The sequence below is a fragment of the Cylas formicarius genome, unplaced genomic scaffold (assembly GCF_029955315.1).
Source record: "Cylas formicarius isolate icCylForm1 unplaced genomic scaffold, icCylForm1.1 PGA_scaffold_5__7_contigs__length_24384050, whole genome shotgun sequence".
Lineage (NCBI taxonomy): Eukaryota > Metazoa > Arthropoda > Insecta > Coleoptera > Brentidae > Cylas > Cylas formicarius.
The window spans coordinates 19725142-19744255 of record NW_026844341.1 but is presented as its reverse complement, the minus strand read 5'-3'; the positions used below and the strand labels follow the sequence as shown (position 1 = coordinate 19744255).

At 35.7% G+C, this 19114-nt stretch overlaps 1 protein-coding gene across 10 annotated transcripts in view; it reads left to right on the top strand.

Annotated features, from left to right (window-relative positions):
* The window catches only part of LOC132702309 (Kv channel-interacting protein 1-like), a 121786-nt gene that overhangs the window by 20928 nt on the left and 81744 nt on the right, over positions 1 to 19114 (top strand). Inside the window, exon 1 of one of the 10 annotated variants that reach the window (XM_060670861.1) lies at positions 12699 to 12825. The exons of the other annotated variants lie outside the window; for them this stretch is intronic. The gene's annotated coding sequence lies outside the window, so the exon portion shown is untranslated. Of the gene's footprint in view, positions 1 to 12698; positions 12826 to 19114 lie in introns of those variants that run through there. 10 annotated transcript variants of the gene reach the window in all.

The window sequence follows — 19114 nt, the reverse complement described above, 5'->3', positions numbered from 1 at the left end:
AAGGTAAGTGGTAAGGTGACTTAAGGCTTTATGGTTCCAGCGTTGATCGACTTTAGTAGAGCAATTTTAACGGTTGAGCATTGAAAAATTGGCATGTGTGCTTCATCTACAAGATAAATACAACTGTTTGGGAGTAAAACAAAAGATAATTGTATATCCGCTAATATGTTACTTGAAAAAACTCGGTTCCATTAAGTAATCAAGACGCATCACTTCTCTTCAGCCAGGGTAAAAGCAATTAACTCCTGTAACAAATGGAGAACTTTCAAATATTCGAACTCTAGAAGGATATACAAGAACTTCAATAAACAAAAAGTAGTGTAGTGAAGTAAAGTAGTTGATGTCGGGCACTACAAAAGAAGTATAGCAATGAATGTGGAAATATTTTTACCTACTTCAAGTTGAAGATAAAGTTCCACCTGAAAAGGAAGATAAAAAGATTATCGAGAGGTAGAAGAAAGCAAAATGAATAGATAGAGAGATAAACGGCTATCACGCAGGCAACAGATAAGTGTAGGTCAAGCCAAGAAAAATGTGAATCTATTCAACACCTTGTGGCAGGTTTCACCCGCCTTGTTCCTCGAGACCATCAGGAAAGGCATGACGACGTTGCAGGAAATGTTTAAAAATAACATCTAGTTGCAGAGTTAATGAGATACTAAAAATATAGACCAAAGGAACAATATGAAAACAACAAGGCAAAAATGTACTGAGACAAAAATATTATCACAGACACAGTAACCATATATGATTTTTATCCAATATGAAAAAACGTCCGGGGAATAATAGATATTAAAATTCCCCAGTGATTAATCTTGCCTACTGTTTATTACTCCAAAACCGCAGCCTCTTACAAAACACAATTTATCTACCTACGCTAAAAAGTATGTTTTTAATCTTTTTCGCCAAGCAACTCTTGAAACATGTACATCGAATAATTCTTGAAACATGTACATAAAAAAATTAGCACAAAGTAACAATTTGTTACGTTCTATTTCATTACATTTCTACATATTATCATTATTAATATACAAAAAAAAAATTAAATATAATAATAATAAAGTATGTCACTTAAAAAGTCATCATTATCGCTACCATCTTTAATTTCTTTTTTATTTGAAGCAAGATTTGGAATTTTTCTAATTTTGGCACAGTTTATTTTCAAATCAGTACTCAAATATTTCCGCTGTCATATTTTCATGGTAATCCCCACTTCAATCTTTGACGTTTTTTGGCAGACAAAAATAAGGCATCTCCACCCAACTATTTTTGGACCCAGCATGAAGAATTATTATGCGTTTTCCAGATGAAGGCGGCACGTTTAGTACACACTCGTTACTGTTATCACAACATCTTTTTTTTACCAATACACAACGAATACACAACTTTTATTATACAGAGAGATGTGAGGTGCTCTATCTCTCCAATTTTTTTTCAAACATGCAGTGTTGCCGCTTTAATATAAACGTGACAACATCTTGCTGGCGTCCTTTTTCGCCGAGCAAATCTTGAAACATATACATAAAAAAATAGTACAAAGTAAGAATTTATTACGTTCTATTTCATTACATTTCTACATAGTATCATTATTAATATACAAAATATTAAATATAATAATAAAGAAAATATTATTTCTTCTAAAATGCGCTTTTAACTTAGTCCAAATCATCTCAATCGGGTTAAATATACAATGATACGGGAGTAATCTCAAGATTGCAAGTCCGTTTTGATTAAAGAAATATTTGGAATTTTTCTAATTTGGGTTGAATGATACGAGGCATTATCCAATACAATAACAGTATTTGGTGGTACTTTTGGCAACAGTGTGTTTTCAAACCAGTCCTCAAATATTTCCGCGGTCATGTTTTCATGGTAATCCACGCTTGAATCTTTGACGTTTTTGGCATAAGGCATCTCCCAACCAACCATTTTTAGATCTAGCATGAAGAATTATTATGCGTTTCTCATGTCTGGTACACACTTGTTACTATTATCACACCATCCTTTTTTACCGTGTCGTGAGTGTCAATTGTATTTAAATAATCTACCCTCCATTGCGAAATTCTTAGAGATTCCATTAGCACTTGACGTTTGTTTATTGTTTGGAACTGAAAATCCATTTTCTTCAAAATAGTACGCAACGACTTTTTGGCGCAACTAAGTCTGTTATGCAGTTCTTCTGGGGTTAAAACACTATTCACTAATTAGATCTGCGTGTTGCTCTTTAAAAACTCACGAAGTACATTCATCCATTCAAAACAATTTGTTTAGCATTCGAAGACAAATGGATCCTTTTTTTTATTTGCTGAGGTAGTTCGTCTTCTAAATTGTCAATAGGTTCGACCATCATCGCCACTGCGTCTTCAAATTCTGCATTGTTTTCCATGTCTTCTAACAGGGGAACATCTGCTTCAAAGTATAGAAGACACAAAAATACAAGAAGAAGAATGTTCTTAATGTTGTTGGGATGGGTTTCACCACGGTCCTGCGAAGGTCTGCAGTTAAAGTACTATATTTTTGGTCGTATAATATAAACATTCAGCGGCTTATCCCTCGACAGTGATGCCACGCTTTTGACCCTTTTCGGAGACCGAAATTCGGCAACAGCGCTGACAAGTTATTTTAGCGAACAAAAATCCCACGCATCCAAATTGCGATCCGGCGTAATAAAAATTTAATAAAAATCGTTGCACACACTATCGCAAACGAAAATGGCGTATTTCAATATTCGACTGCGGGGGTTACAAAGGGGCCTTTATCAATTCGCGGGCGCTTTGCGTCGTCGATAATTCCATAAAAATTTTCAATTTCCCGGAAAACGGCGATAACGATAGCCGAAACGTCGCGGAAACATCCATCTTGACTGCCGATTGTTCGGATTCGAATTCCGGGCACCTTTTTTCCCATTTCCGGGAATAACCACTCATTTTCGCCGGACTATATCGATCGCCACCTCTCACGTGTTATTGTTTCCAACCGACCTCACTAAAATTAACCAAATTTCAACCTCTATAATGGTAATTACCTTTAATTTGCTTAACACAAACCGAAATTGCAGAACGCATACAATGATACCGAAAATAACTATTTAAAATTGATTTATTCTATATATTCAATTGATAACTTCTAAAAATGTAGTAAATATTATATAAATATATTCCTACTCAAAAACGTCCCCTAATTATTTAAAAGTATCAGCCAATAAATATAATTATATAAAAGTTCTCAAAAGCGATATTACTCGAATCGCATGATTTTTTAGTTTGGAGGGAGTCCAAATGCTTAAAAGAGGACCTCATATAATTAGCAGAGGTTCTCTCAAACAAATCCCCGTGACAAAACCTGCTACTAGATGTAAATTATCTCCCCAAAACGAGAACGGAACGATTTTATAATGCGTCGTCCCATTTCACAGACGTTATGCGTGAAATATGCCGTGGAAACTTGATCATTTTCTAATTTACGTGCTTTTCGGTGAGGGCGACGGCGCGGAATACCCCGGAAAACGGCCATTATGCCGACACACCCTCCACCGAGCAAGAGACCGATGATCTCTATTTGTTTAATATCAACGGACCGGAAGAGCGCCGCCTGGCGACGGATCTCCACGGATCCCGCTAATCAATTCACGACTTTTGACTGAAAATCGTTCGCGTCGGCTAATTAAGCTTGGCGAAATAAGTAATTGATGTTCCGAGTTTTCGGCGAAATGTATGTCACAAATTAGCCAGACAGAAACCCAATTACTTTTTACAAAACTTCTGGATTCCTCCTGCGCCGGTTTTTGCTGAGTCGAACGTGCTGACGTTTCGCCATTCATCCCGTTGGCTTCTTCAGAACGTGACTGAAACTGGCTCGCATGCTTGTTTGAGGGGGGCGGAGCTAAACGAGGGCCATGAACACCGTCTCGGATGACTGATGACAGGTAAAGACCTGAGTCGCGGTTAAGATTGTTAGGTTGCTTATCGATTTTTATAGACTCTCGGATTTTTCGTTGGTAGAAGAATTGATTACATCCAAGAATTTTAGTATTATAGAATACAATTTAATGTCCGATTTCGTCATTTTGTTCGGCAACAGCTGATGAGTTTATTTGTCTTAGTCGTAAGGCTCCTTCGTGTCCTTTGAGCCTAGTTGATATTTTTCGTCCGGTCTCTCCAATATATTCTTTGCCGCATCCTGCCATCTCAAATGGAATTTTGTCTTTGATGGACCGAAGATGTTGAGGGGTTTTTGGACAAGTGGTAAATCTGGTTTTCACGTTATACTTCTGTAGAACCTTTGATATGTAGTCAATGATGTTTTGAATGTAGGGAAGGACCACAGTGACAAGTGTAGGATTACTTTCGGCCTCATTCCTATTGAAATGTTGTGGTGAAGTGTATTTTTTGATGGATCGGTTAATATCTTTAATGTGTAAAAAATTAGAGAGAAGAACAGAGGTAAGATGTTTTAATTCTGTAAACAAGAGAGGTGGGGGTAAGTGTGGGTAAGTATTCTGTAAACACAATGACCCAGTGTTAGGTCTGATTTTCTATTGATATTGAATATATAAGAATGGAAGGCTATTATTAGTTTCCAACTCAATAGTAAAACGTATGTTAGGGTGTATAGCTTTTAAATGTCTATTAAAATCTACTAGGGTTTCTTGACCATGAGGCCAAATAACAAAAGTATCATCGACATAGCGTTTCCCTAATTTTGGTTTTAGATGAAAGGTGTCGAGAGCTTTCTTCTCAACGGCTTGCATGAATATATTCTCGATGACTGCTGATAGTGGAGAACCCATAGCTGTTCCCGACGATTGTTCAAAAATTTGACCGTTATAAGAAAAATAAGTCCCAGACAAGTATTTTTTGATTAAGGTGAGAAGATTTGTATCCAGATTTAATATACCTGATATGATGTTGAGAATTTCAGGAATAGGAACTTTGCGAAAGAGGGATTCTACGTCAAAAACAACTAGAATATCTTATGTATCTAATTTAATACTTTTTAAATGTTCAATGAAGTGAAGGGAATTAAGTACGAAACTGTCAGTTATCCCTGTAAGATGTTTTGATAAGGAAGCTAGATATTTTGCTAGAGAATATGTTGAAGAAGCAATGGTGCTGACAATAGGTCGAAGGGGTAATCCTGGTGTGTGGATGTTTGGGAGTCCGTAGAGACGAAGAATTTTAGAGTCATGGGGGGTAACAGGGATAGAGAATAAGCCTTAATAACAGATTTAAGGTTGCGAATCTTAGATGATGTAGGATCTTTTTTAAGTTGACGATATGATCCGTCTGTAAAAATATCTTGATTCTTTTCCTGATATTCATTTGTGTCCATGGCCACCGTAGCATGTTATTTATCTGCTTTTAGGATTACGATGTCTGGATTTGATTTTAGAGATGCATTTAGGTAGCAATGCGTTCAGGATTTGCAATGTTGGATTTGGGAGGTTTTGATTTTTTAAGGATTTTTGCGGTTTCAAATCGAATTTCATTAGCTGTTTTAGATGGCAGTTTATTTAGGATAGACTCGCCATTCGAAATGATGTCGAATAAAATTTTATGTCTGATTTCGTGATTGTGTTCGGCAACAGCTGATGAGTTTATTTGTCTTAGTCGTATGAAGCCAACAGGATGATTGGCGAAACGTCAGCAAGTTCTACTTAGCAAAAACCGACGCAGAAGGAATCCAGAAGGTTTGTAAAAAGTATTACCGTAGCCTGTGGAAGTTTCTTTGAAAGAAAAAGAAACCCAATTGTAATCTAGATTAAAGGGAAACAAATATACTAAGTTATATACTATATATTAAAAATATAACATATAAATAAAACACACTGAATCACTCACTCATTATAGGAGATCATACATACTAATATCTCAAAATTTTTGTGTGGATTTTTTTCAATCATATCACAATTAACTTCTACCTGTGGTGTTCAAATAACATGGGCATACATGTGGTCTGATCAGACTTTATCTCAGTTTCTAATTATAACACTGCTCTGATAGTGAATGATAAAACTAAGCGATGATTGTCAGTGCCTAGATCAATACATTCAAACTTTCTGTGAAGAACTACATTATTTATGGTGTAATTAAAATTTATTTAAATTATTCTCCGAATAAAATTTATCACATGACATTTGCTTTCACGAAAACACAATATTCAGGTCTTTCTGTAAAGCACTTTGATATATTTTTTGCAGCTTTGGATTCTGACCAAGGCAGGCACTCTCAGAGGAACCAAATGGGTTTGATTTGTTGATCAGAGCTAATACACAAAGAAACAAACACAATACAAATATTGAGGAAACGACTATTAAAAATCAATATTCATCTTCCGAGGCATTTGAAAGCCTTATTTACGTATGGCCCATCCAAGTTCAATGCCACCAATTCATTGCCAACAATAGGAACTGGAACGTGTGATGCGTGATCAAATTAGGAAGTATTTTGACCAATATGGGGCAATCTGAATCCAGTAGACATCATTCATGTGAATCAGCTATTCAGTATGAAAGAAATTCACAGACACTTATAGATTCTTTCGTAAATTTATTTCAAGGTAAAATGTTAGTTCCATTTCTGGAAAAAAATATGAAGATATTAGAGATATTTATAAATAAATATAACATAACCAAAAAACTATGATCGCAAATTACAATTCAATGATTTAGGTTTATACAGTTAATAATAATTGATGTTTGATGTGAAATATTTGGGAAATAATTGAAAAATACAGAGGTTTTATATATTATCTTTGTTAGTTTCTTGCACTATAGTAGAAATAAGTAGATTTCAGGACAACGAAACAAGCAAAACCACTGACAGATAAAATATTAAATACATAAAATTGAAAATAATTTATTGTGATAACATCTAAACAGTATAAATTTCATAATATTAGATCTGCACTATATTGAGCAAAAATAATATATAATATTGCAAGAATAACTCTTTTACAATATTATTCGATATATTAGTTTACTGGCGGAGTATATATAAGAGAATATTTAAGCATATTTAAGAAAAATATTAAGGATAAGCAGTTAATACTAAATAAGTGTTAACTAAATAATCAAAATAATAACAATTTGGATGATAGTCACTATATTGTGTCCCAAAAGAGTTTATTTATGTGAAACTAACTAACTTGGTGACTCCCTTAATGATTTCAAATGTGGCAAACTGAAAAGATAGGAAAAATCCAAAGTCAATCGATCAGAAAAATACCACGGATTTAATAATTGCAGTATACAGAATCGCAATTATCTCTAGAAATATTCATAAAAGACTTTAAGCTCTAATTACATATCAATACTAACATACAATGTCTGAGTCAATTTTGGCCATTGAAATAGTTTTGTTATCGAGCCTACTTTAGCTTCCTGAAGAAGGCAATCAATTTGGCGAAACGTCGATCACAACAATAATTAGCAATTAATCATAATAGCATATTTATTATTTTTAAATTTTAGGTTAGTTATGTTTCGTTTTTGATCAGTTCTAGCACATTCATTAACATCGCAAGTATCTGGGAGATGGCACGGTCAGTAAAATTAATCGCTCTGACCTCGAAACCTTAATAGTCCCCACGAAATCTGCTAATTCTTCGTCCATCGTAAAAGGGGAGTCGACACTGCCGGTCAACCAACAGGCGGGGAAAAATTCCAGTAAATAACGAAGAAAGTCAGTTGCGTCGTATAAGAGGGTATTCCACAATCTGTATATAACCCGAAGGGATGGAATCCAGCCCGTCCGGAAAGCGCGATGAAAATTGAATCGGGACCTTGCCCTAATGAAATTTGGTTACGCAGAGGGCACCGGGTTGCAGCCTCCCGCCACCCCGGCCTGATTGTTAATTCGATAAGTAAACCTCCTTATTAAACGTCTATTACTTTTATTGGACGAGAATTTCGTCAGCTCCGAGTTTGTTTTCCGTCTAATCGCGTTAAATTTGGCTCGAGGAATTTCAATTTTATCCCACTTCTGAGCGCTCGTCCATCGCTCGACATAGGGCAATTTCTTAACGCCCACTTATCGCCAATTTGCCCTTAATCATCTCGAAATAGCCGGTCGGGGGTGTTCCGTTGCTTATCTCGATCATCCCCGCGGGGTTAAAATAAAATTCCGAAAATCTAAATATATGTACGGGGTTCAATTAACGTCAGTGGCGTAGAAATCTAAACGGAAGCGAAGTAAAAGTTTTTGTCGTCGAAAACACGAACCTAAGCGTGTATCCAAGTGGAATGAAAAAAGGAAAAAGCTTTAAAGCATCACCTCGCGAACGATACGTCGGGGACATTCGAAAGGACCATTTCTGAAGACACTTCTACCTCGAGTAAGCAAAAATAAACAAATGTCCATCGTAGTCCGGCAAATTGTGGAGAACCGTTTCAAATGAAACGTTTTTTTGTCCGACAAATGTCAAATGTTTTAAATTTATGGGCGCAAAGCTTGTCTTGGGTTTTAATTAAACGATTTTAAAAGTAGCAAAGGTCGCTTTGAACTCCTGCTGCTTTCCTGCCAGATTCGATTGCACGACGTTCCTTCCCCAACCATCCTGTGTGATCTGACTAAAATATTTAATAAACCTGACAAAAGCAAAGCATCTAGCAATAACTGGCAAGTTATGAGCACGGGTCGTTTGAAGATGAATCGTCGTCCGCAATAGAACGGACAAATAATGTTTTCCAGTTTATCTTGTCGCAGATCCGTTGCCCTGTTTGCCGTCCCGAATGCGCCCGAAATAGGAAAATAAATGCGGTAGAGCACAAAGGGAATTATTTGAAGTAGAAAGTAATTTAAATAAGTAATAAGACGATAATCCCGAAGATTCCATTGGCAACACCTTTTCCGACCGATCGTCGAAATGAACATGGCGGACGCGACGGCCTTCGGCGTGTAGTAAAATTTAAATTTAAAGCTTAAGGCTAAAAGTGTGTAGAACGTAACAATCAATTCCCCGCCCGCCTGGCTTTTAGTAAAATTAAACGCCAGAGGGTAGGCACGATTTTTTTAGTTCTTTTTCGTAACATTAACGGGAAGCGTTTTGTACGTTAACTTCTAAAAATAGGATTTGGAAGACGCGAAAACGTACTTAACACTTTGACGAAGGGTGGTCCCTCGAGACACTACCTTGAAAATATACGAAATGAAGCTGAAACGAAAGTGTTAAGATGTGTAGACATTTATATAGGATGTTCAATGTATAACGGGCTTCTCAATACTGTAAATTTAATGTCTCACCACCCACCTTCATTGCTTTCTTCTAAACTGGTAAAAATCTTACTAAGAAGGATCTCCTTCATTTTTCAAAGAAACTTCCACAGGCATAAACACCGTCTCGGGTGACTCATTCCCATTTTGGTGACAGGTAAAGACGTTAACGTTGTTTGCTTGCTTATAGATTTCGATAGATTCTCGGATTTGTCGTTGGTAGAAGAAATTATTACATGCAAGCATTTCAGTTTTAGCGAATAGTAATTTATGTTTGAGTTTTAATATTTTGCTTGTATCGTTCTCCCTCCGGAAGCGTTGATACATTTGTAGATTGAATGGATGAGCTATTGCGTGGACCGATAGCCAGCTCTACTGTACTACTGACTCTTAATATTGTAAGTTACGAGTTCACTAAAACTGTAACCGAATACACTCGAATCCATAACGGATCCATGTCTATAATCGACAATATCGACTTGACTTTCTTTCAGTCAGAAATTATTCCCTGTGATTTTTCTGATCATTTGATGCAAATGCTATATATCCCTTTTTGCAACTTTCCTCCATCTTTTTTCTACAAACGTTGTTTTAAAACTTAAAGTAACATAAATCAATTTCAGGTTGAAGTATCTAGGGTAGACTGGCAGTTTTTGTTTGACGGTGTTGGTGCAGCTGAAGAGAAATTTGACTTATTCTATAAAAAATTTCAGGAACTGTTTGACTCGTCTTTTCCATATCAAAGATGCATGCACAGGGCCAACAGAGCCAAAAAAGGGTGGCTTTCCGTTGAAATTAGGGAACGGGGTGAGTTACTTAGATACTTGCACAAATATTTTAAATATACCAACAGTATGAAATTTTAACCTAATATAGAATTATAATACCATGAAAAACAACTTAAGAATGCTCAAAAAAGTTTTTACAGTAAACTTCTTATAACCTCTGTTAGCAAATCTCAAACGGCGTGGACGATTATAAAGAATGAAAGTAACCTATCTAAACATAAAAAGTTTCCAGATTACTATATGAGTATGTCGATTTACACGCGACCTTTGTGAATTCCGTTAGAGAAATAATAAATAATATAAAAACAACACAACACCTTTCACGGGTGTTGAACTTCAAGGCATTATTTCGTCAGTTACAAAACAAGATTCAGGTGGGTACAGTTTTTATAGTTGAACCTCTTGCTTTTTTGATTAATCTCCATTGTTGTGCCTATACACAAGAAGAACACTACCCATGTAATTTCTAATTACCGTGGAATATGACTTCTATCGGTTTTTTCCAAAATATTTAAAAAGTGTTTTTACGTGCGGCTCGATGCGTTTCTATAGAAGGAGCAATTTTTCTCGAATTCTCAGTTTGGTTTTCACAATGGATTATCACTCAAGACTGTTTAGTTTCCTTATATAATCAAATAGCCTCCAATCTGGATCAGAATAATGAAACATTATGTATGTTCTTTGACTTCAAGAGAGCTTTTGATGTACTTGATATTAATTTGTTTTTGAATAAGTTAAATAATTGGGGTATACAGGGGAATAGTTACGCCTGGATTGAGTCGTTTTTGAAGGGTCGTGACCAAAGAGTTGTCCCTAGAAGCGATACTTCTGTGATTAGATCCTCATCTAAAGAACTCACCAGCAGTGTCCCACGGGGAAGCATACTGGGACCTTTATTATTTATAATAATTATTAATGATATATCTGATGCTTTCCCAGACAATTATGTTTCCTTATATGGAGATGATACTGCTGTGGTAGTGTCATCTAGGAGTCTGGAACATCTCACGTTCTTGGCCACTAGTGCAGTAAGTTGTATGACCAGATATTGTGAGCGTAACGGTATTTGTTTGAACGGCTACGGATACTTTTGTTATTTGCCGACTGCGGTCGAGTGTGGATCTTCAGCTTTTACTATTGTATTATTTCGGATATGTTCAATCTTGCTTATCTTAAGCTAGTGAAGTTTTTGTCCAACAAAAACGTATTGTTCGAACAGTGTTTGGAAAGTCTCGTGGTCACTCTTGTAGAACCCAGTCCCCAGAATTAAATATTTTAACGTTTCCCTCTCTCTTTATATCGAATAGCATAATTTAAATCTAAATCTAATTATTGCATGACCAGAATTGATGGAGATTACAATTTTAGAGCTAATCTTAATTTGCAGGTGCCAAGTCATAAGTTAGCTAAAGTAGTTAGGAGTTGCCTTTGTCCGTCAGACAGATATTGCATGTCCATTTATTTAACCAAAGAACGTTTTCTATTCTATATAAGAATACTTTGGTTGCAGTAATGCCGATCTCTCAGTGTGATATACTTTGTGTGTTTGTACGTATCTGTTGTTAAAGTTTGTATTTTAGTGTTCTAATGTTTTTTTTTTACTTGTTGACATTATCCGATACTTTTGTTAAAAGTCAATGGAAATAAACATTATTATTATTATTATTATTATTATTATTACTATTCGTGATTGTGTTCGTTAACTGCTGATTATTTTATTTGTATTACTCTTAAGGCTCTCTCGTGTTCTTGGAGCCTAGTTCATATTTTTCATTCGATCTCTCCAATGTCCTTCCTTGCCGCATATGCATGGAATGCTGTAAACTTCTGGCATCTCAAATGGAGTTTTTTGTCTTTGACGGATCGAAGGTGTTGAGAGATTTTTGGATAAATCTGTTCTTGACGTTATATTTCTTTAGAACTTTTGATATGTGGTCAGTGATGTTTCGAATGTAACTAAGGACAACAGCGGCAAGTGTGGGATTGCTTTCGGGCTCATTGCTATTCGAAGGTTGTGGTGAAGTGTATTTTGTGATGGAACGTTTAATATATTTAATGTGGAAATTATTAGAGCGAAGAGCAGAGGTAAGGTGTTTTAATTCTTTGTTCAGTGACTCTGTGTGAGATACTTTTAGTGCTTCAGTAAGGAGGGATTCTACGTCCAAACTAACCAGAATATCATTTGGATTTAATGTAATGCTTTTTGATTGTTAAATGAAATGAAAGTAATTAGGTACGAAACTATCAGTTTTGTCATCACAAATTCTACTAGTTCTTTTTTACAGATAAACGTTTTATCTAATATTATTTTAAAAATTCTGCACCACCCCGGGAGGGGACCCACCTGAAAGCTCTCCCGGAACTTTTTCCTACGTGTCGGCTTAATTTAACGCCTGATGCGAAGTTTCCCTTTAAGTCCTTTAAAAAGTTTAAATAATATGACAAAGCAGCTTTGAGGAGCCGAAAAAGCTACGAGGCGCTCTGTTTAATACGCTCGCTGTGCCGATCCAAAAACCTGGAAACCTCAATTTTTTTATCGAACGATCCTCCGTGTTTATTATGAAAAAAACACCGTCGATGTCGGCGACGGGTGCGGTAGCGGGGGAAGTAGCGATGCGCGGCTGTCGTCCGTTGCTAAGCACCGTCGAAGATGTGAAGGGGAATCGCGCCATGGTAAGCGGCGACGCTTAGTGTATACCCGGACGCTACGAAGGACGCGCCGCGACGCCCGAATCGCGAAACATACGCTCACACACTCGATCTTTATTTCTTCGTAGGTTTCACTCGACGCTTATCCTCCTCGCCTCCCACGGGGGAGACTAGAAGTAAGTTTGATGTGTTTAGATGTTGGAGAAAAGGCCCTTTCATGTGAATCGATGTCCTTTGTTCCTCTCGAGTTTTTTTGTTGTACCTTATCGACGCTCCGCAATGAACTTTCACCTTTTGACACCCGTGACAAAAAAACGCCCTCCTCCTACACGCATCGGTTAGATAAACGCGACAATTCCGACCCTTAAGGTGAACCGAGTCTCGAGTGAAACGGTTAAGGCCCAAAAAATATATATTGAAATCGATTCAATAAAGCCTCAGTAGCTCGTTTCAAACCACCTGTTACCCTTTATATAAGGGTGTAAGTGAAAGGAGATAGAGGGGTGTAAGGATTATTCATGAGGGAAGGCCACGGTGCTCCGAAAAAATTTAATGAAAACGTGCGCGTCGTGTCCGCACAACTTGTGAATTTCAATTTTGGAGAATCGGGTTATTTTTGCTATCTAGGGTTAAGAAGAAAATCCGGTGAAAAACGAGTCGCGAATCAATTGATGACATTCGGAACGATTTATTACGAGATTTATCCGTAAAACAAGCACGTATATCTATACGATCCCTTGAGGCATATACGGGAAAATTGCCCGATATAAATTTTAGTTTTACATGGCTTCGATGACGTTTAGTGTCGTCACCAATTCGCGTGTTTTTCGGAGTTTCTCAGTAGCGAATATTTAGTTTCCCAACAAATCCTATTTGCGGGAGAATCCATCAAAAACTTGAAATGACACAATAGTCGATCATAACCGTATCAAAACCGAAAAACTTTATAATCGGGTCAGAAACTCGCTTCGTTGATACGTTTCTCCGCCGATGAGAAACTACGATTGCTTTTCCGAGTTTCAACGGTCGTCGAAATTACGGAAAGTTTGTTTTAAAGAGACTGATCGAAATTGAACTGTAGAAAATAAATTTGTTTCTGAACTTATCCGAAGAATTTTAATAGACAAAGGGCGGGCAAAATACACACACTTCGCTTTACGTTGAACTCGATGTCGACAGTTGCCCGGGAATATTAATTAACCCTCTACGCCGAGTAGCCCACATCGCTAATATGCCCGTTCGATGCCGTTACGGCAGCGGCGTCGCAATCGGGCAACATAGTGTCACCCAACTCTGTAAACAATAATGCTATTTTTAAATTTAAAACCGTTCACATGATGGAGATGGAGTTCTTAAATCAAAAATAATCCGCTTCAGTGAACCACGTCTCCCGTAGATATTCCGTGAGTGATCGAAACCGACACTGATGACGTTCCGACCATTAAAACCGAAACAAAGCAGCCCCGCAGCGGTCCATAATGCGACCGCCATTGTAACGACATACGACGGTAGTTGCTCCATCAAACGGTCGTATTTTGTCGCATTTTTACAGGACGAAAACGCGTTTTACTAGCTTGTAATAAATGGACTTAACGGCCGTGTCCGTCCGGCCGGCTAAAAATAAACAAAATGGACGCCGGACGGCCGTTAAGCTGACGCTTAACGGTGGCGGCTGCTGCAGTTTTTCCACCCCTGTACGTCATTAATAATTGCCGACACGTCGATAAAGAGATCCGCTCGACCTCTTCATCTTGAAATATCTCTGCTACGAAACCATGTTAGTGAGTTAACTGGATAAAAACAGCTGAATCTAACCTACTAGCGGGTTGCCATACTCCTTTTAATTTAGTCGCTGCGCTTTTATATGAATTTATATCCGTTTCGCTAACTTGAATAAACGAAAACGCCTAGTTGTAATTAAAACTGCAACAGAGAGAGAGCGCGCTTCGTTGATCTACATCCCAACATTGCGGTAAACCAATTAAAAACACAATTAAAGTTCTGAGATGAAAAGGCGCCTGAGAATTTAGGGCTTCGCTAAGCATATTTTTATTTGAAGTCGTAAACGGACACGGTAGTTTCTTCACGTAAAAAAAAACAGCGAGAAAAACTTCACCTCCAATTTGAAAATACGGGTTCGATTAAGGGCAGATCAAGCGGGATGCTATTGAAATGAATGTTGGATTAGTCCATTTTCCCCGTCATTATATCATTAAACTCGTGTCTCGTATCCCCTAAGCTGCTGTAAAACGCAAGCCCGTAAAAAACTACCCCAATTAAATTTTAGCCTGCTAATGGTTCTATACTGGAGGAACGAGAGAGAGAAACGTGGTTTAATTGCTTTTGTCCTGACCGATTAATGCGTAGTCTTCATTTGCCAGGTGAGGTCGCAATTTTGGTATAGGTGTACTAGAATTATAGTGTTTTTACAACCGACCCCGTGCTTAACTTTGTCCACTGTCTATTACTCCAAAACCGCGGCCCCTTATAGAACACCCTGCCGAGCAGACCCTTAAACGTAGCCATTTCAGGACCGTTCTTTTTCGCCGAGCAAATCTTGAAACATCTGCATAAAAATAGTACAAAGTAAGAATTGATTACGTTCTATTTCATTACATTTCTACATAGTATCATTATTAATATACAAAATATTAAATATATGATAATAAAGTATGTCACTTAAAGAATCGTGACTATCGCGACTGTCGTCATCTCAATCGGGTTAAATGTACAATGATACGGGGGTAATCTCAAGATTTCGTGTCCATTTTGTTATACTATCAAATCGAGTTTGAAGTCTTTATGAAAATGTTTTAGTTTTATTAATTCCTGGATTTGTTTTTTCGTAGCTCTCTTCAAAATATAAATCATTTTCGTACAGAAATTCTTTAATGTCTTCTAATTTTGAAGAAGCACTTGGAATTTTTCTAATTTGGGCTGAACGATCGAGACATTATCGAACAACAATTCGTAAAGTTTTGGAAACAGTTTATTTTCAAACCACACGTTTATGATACTAACACTAGATTTTGATGAAACGTTATTTCTTCTAAAATGCGCTTTTAACTTGGTCCTAATCATGTGAATATTTATTTATTTATGTTTAAATCTAAAATAAAATTACAAATTATTATTTATTACCTACTTAAATTACTTAAAATTATTCACATAATATTTCAGTATCACTATCGCTATCACCGTCTCTTCTAATTATTATTTGTTCTACACTATTTGCAATATGAATATACGATTGTTCTGCTTTTTCTATATGTTTAATAGAATTTGCCCAGCTTTGTGGAGAGATGTTGAAAACTACGGTTTCTATAAGTTTGAGGTCATTGGAGTGAACACAGGGAAAAACATTGTTACGACGAATGGCAGATTTCAGTTGGTGCCAAACATGTTCAATGGGATTAAATATACAGTGGTAAGGTTGAAGCCTTAAAACTGTATGCCCTAGATTTTTTTGCATAATTATCACGGACGTATTCCTTTTGTAGATTCAAGCTTTGTAGAACCTTTTTGGTATAATCTTCGTGAAAGTAAATGTCGTTATTATAAACGTAGTTTTGGATTGTTGCTTTTGTGTCACATGAGGAAGGGGTTGATAACTTGCATTGTCCATTACAATGACGTTATTAGGAGAAATGTTTGGAAGTAGTTTGTTTTTAAACCAACTTGCAAATAAATCAGCGGTGGTGTCTTCATGGTAATCCAGAGAAGAATCTTTAATATTTTTCGCAGACAGAGAAAGTCCCTTTGGAATACCTCTTTTTGATGGCGCGTTTATACTTATCAATTGAGTCAACCCATCCCTTCTCCTAAGCATCATAAGTGTCGAACCAGGTTTCATCCAAGTAAATAATTGGCCTTTGTTGTTCTCTGCGAATCCATTAAAACTTGCCTTTCTAGCATCTCCTGAGATACACTAGACTCGCACATATTTTGCATAATTCGCACACGATTTGACACACGCTGTATTGCACACGAAATAAGAATGATTACTAATAAACTTCAACTGAGTAGTATACTAAACCAAAGAATATTAAACACAATTTAAATTCCGAAACTTTGGATAATCCCATTCAAAAGCAATTGGTCACTTTGATATATCTATAAACAGACCATACTTACCCTTACTCTTTACGAGAACCAGGTGGAAGGATCGCATTAAAATATCATATGACGTTAAAATAAACTCTTCTACTTATTTGAAAATACGCAGCAGCATCAGTGCTTAATCAAATTTAAAACGGTCCATTTACGTTTCAAATAAAAACCTCAAGTTTCTACCAATATTACGTTACGGTCCATGTCAGGCAAAACCTACTTAATGCAGAATAAACATCTGTTGGGATGAGTTAAGGTACTGTAAAATAAGCCAAAGCAATAAATGAACTATAATTTTGGTCGTACTGTGTAATGCAGCGGCGGTGAAATAGAAAAAAGCGTTTGAATTTTTTTTTTATCCACCATTAGTAGAGTCAATAAAGACATAAAAGAGGCATTCTTCGGAAGTCCTCAAGAACAGCTTCGATTTTGATCATTTTTTTTTAAATTCTGTTTTTTTATATTATTTAAAATCAGAAACCTTTTGCAAGGGGGAAACAATTATTTATATTGTTTAAACAATATTTACGTGGTCAAACAATATGAATGTGCGGAAAATTTTTTTTGCGGTATTTATAGATATTTTTATTATTATTGTTATTATAAATATTTAAAAATTACATGAAAATATTCTGAAAAATGTTTTAAACAATTATTTATAGGTTTTTTTTATATAACAGTAACATAACATTAATATATGTAACAAAACTAGGAACTCTTTTATTAATTGATTTATTTATTTATTTATTTAGGATTTAAATTATTAACGACGGAAAATATATTACTCTATAATTGATATTCAAAAGAATATTATAGAATTGAAATTAATTAAATTTAATGAACCATTAATTATCACTACTTTTGAAAAATGTTAAAAATTTACTGCTTTACTAACATATACATAAAAAACAATTTAATTTTCATTTATATTTTGTGTATCGGAGATTTCATCTTCTTCCAGTGGTGGATGGTTATCGCAGTCACTTCCACTGCAAACGATGCAGGCAGGTGAGCAATGAAGGCCACACGCTGAACCGCATCCTGTTTTGCAAGAGCAAAATATGATTTTTAATACGGTTTTAAATAATTTTCCTTTTTCAACCCCATTCTTCCGGTGGTATAGCGGAATTATTTTTCCATTCCTGAACTTGTAAGTAGACTCTTTTGATGTGTTGTTTTGCTGCATCCTCAGTTGGAGGTAGTGAATGAAGTTGTACACTTTTATCCTTTGAAGCTAATCCTATAAATCGTTTGTATCGAAGTTCATTCAGGTCTTTGGCAGTTTTAGCACTATACATTGTGAAAATACAAGTAGTACCTTCACTAAAAAGAACTTCATCACTTTGCCCTTCAACTAAAAAAGTTTCAGCTGCTGCACGTAATTTCTGATCATCGTTAAACATTTTAATAAAATTATTTTTACCTTTGTTATAAAAGGCCGATGTAGTATCACATCCAGTGAATGCATGAATAAATAATAGATGCTCTTTTTTAATTAAGGAAGTTAATAAGTTCACTATTTTTAAATTTTATTGCTATTGTTTTTAATGTTGGCAGTCCCCGAGTCACTTCAGTCAATTTTTCTGTCATTTGAGTATCTTTATTTTCACCTTGGTCACAAATACAACACACATTTTCTGTACAATCGACAGCAATTTCTTCTTCCTTCATCTATAACATATTAAAATAGAAAAAATACAGAATTAACTATTAAAATAATTTTTACAGAAATATAAAATAGCTAGCAATGTATAAATGTATTAAATTAAAAAAATATTTTATTATATTTTTCGACTATTTTATTGATAAGTAATGCATATATACCTTCTCCGTTATATTGGTGTACACTGATTAGACAAAAACGTACGTTGTTATAAATAATTTATAATAATGCACACACTTTATATAAAAAATATACAGAACTTTACAAAACATATACTTGCTCCAAAAAGTAAACGAATACTGAGAGATGTGAGCCGCAGAAATATAAAACTAGTCGAACACCTGGCGGTGAGCCTTGAGTTTTTTTTACCTGTGTTAGGGGGAACCTGAATGACAAAAGGCCCATTTCTATTGTGTGTATGTGTGTTAGCATAAGTCAGTAAATTTTAAAATATGAAGTGAAATCTAAAATATATACAAATGTATTACAACAAAATACGTACATACATATATAAATACGTTTATGTGCTATACAACATATTTGTTGGCCCACACGGCCAATTTTTATGATGTAAATACTGAATTATTATAATGCACTTTATTTTAACAACTTTGTTTTATACTAAAATTAATAAAAAAGCGATTTAAAAAAAAATAGAGTCAAAACATGAATTTTTGTTATGAATAAAATCA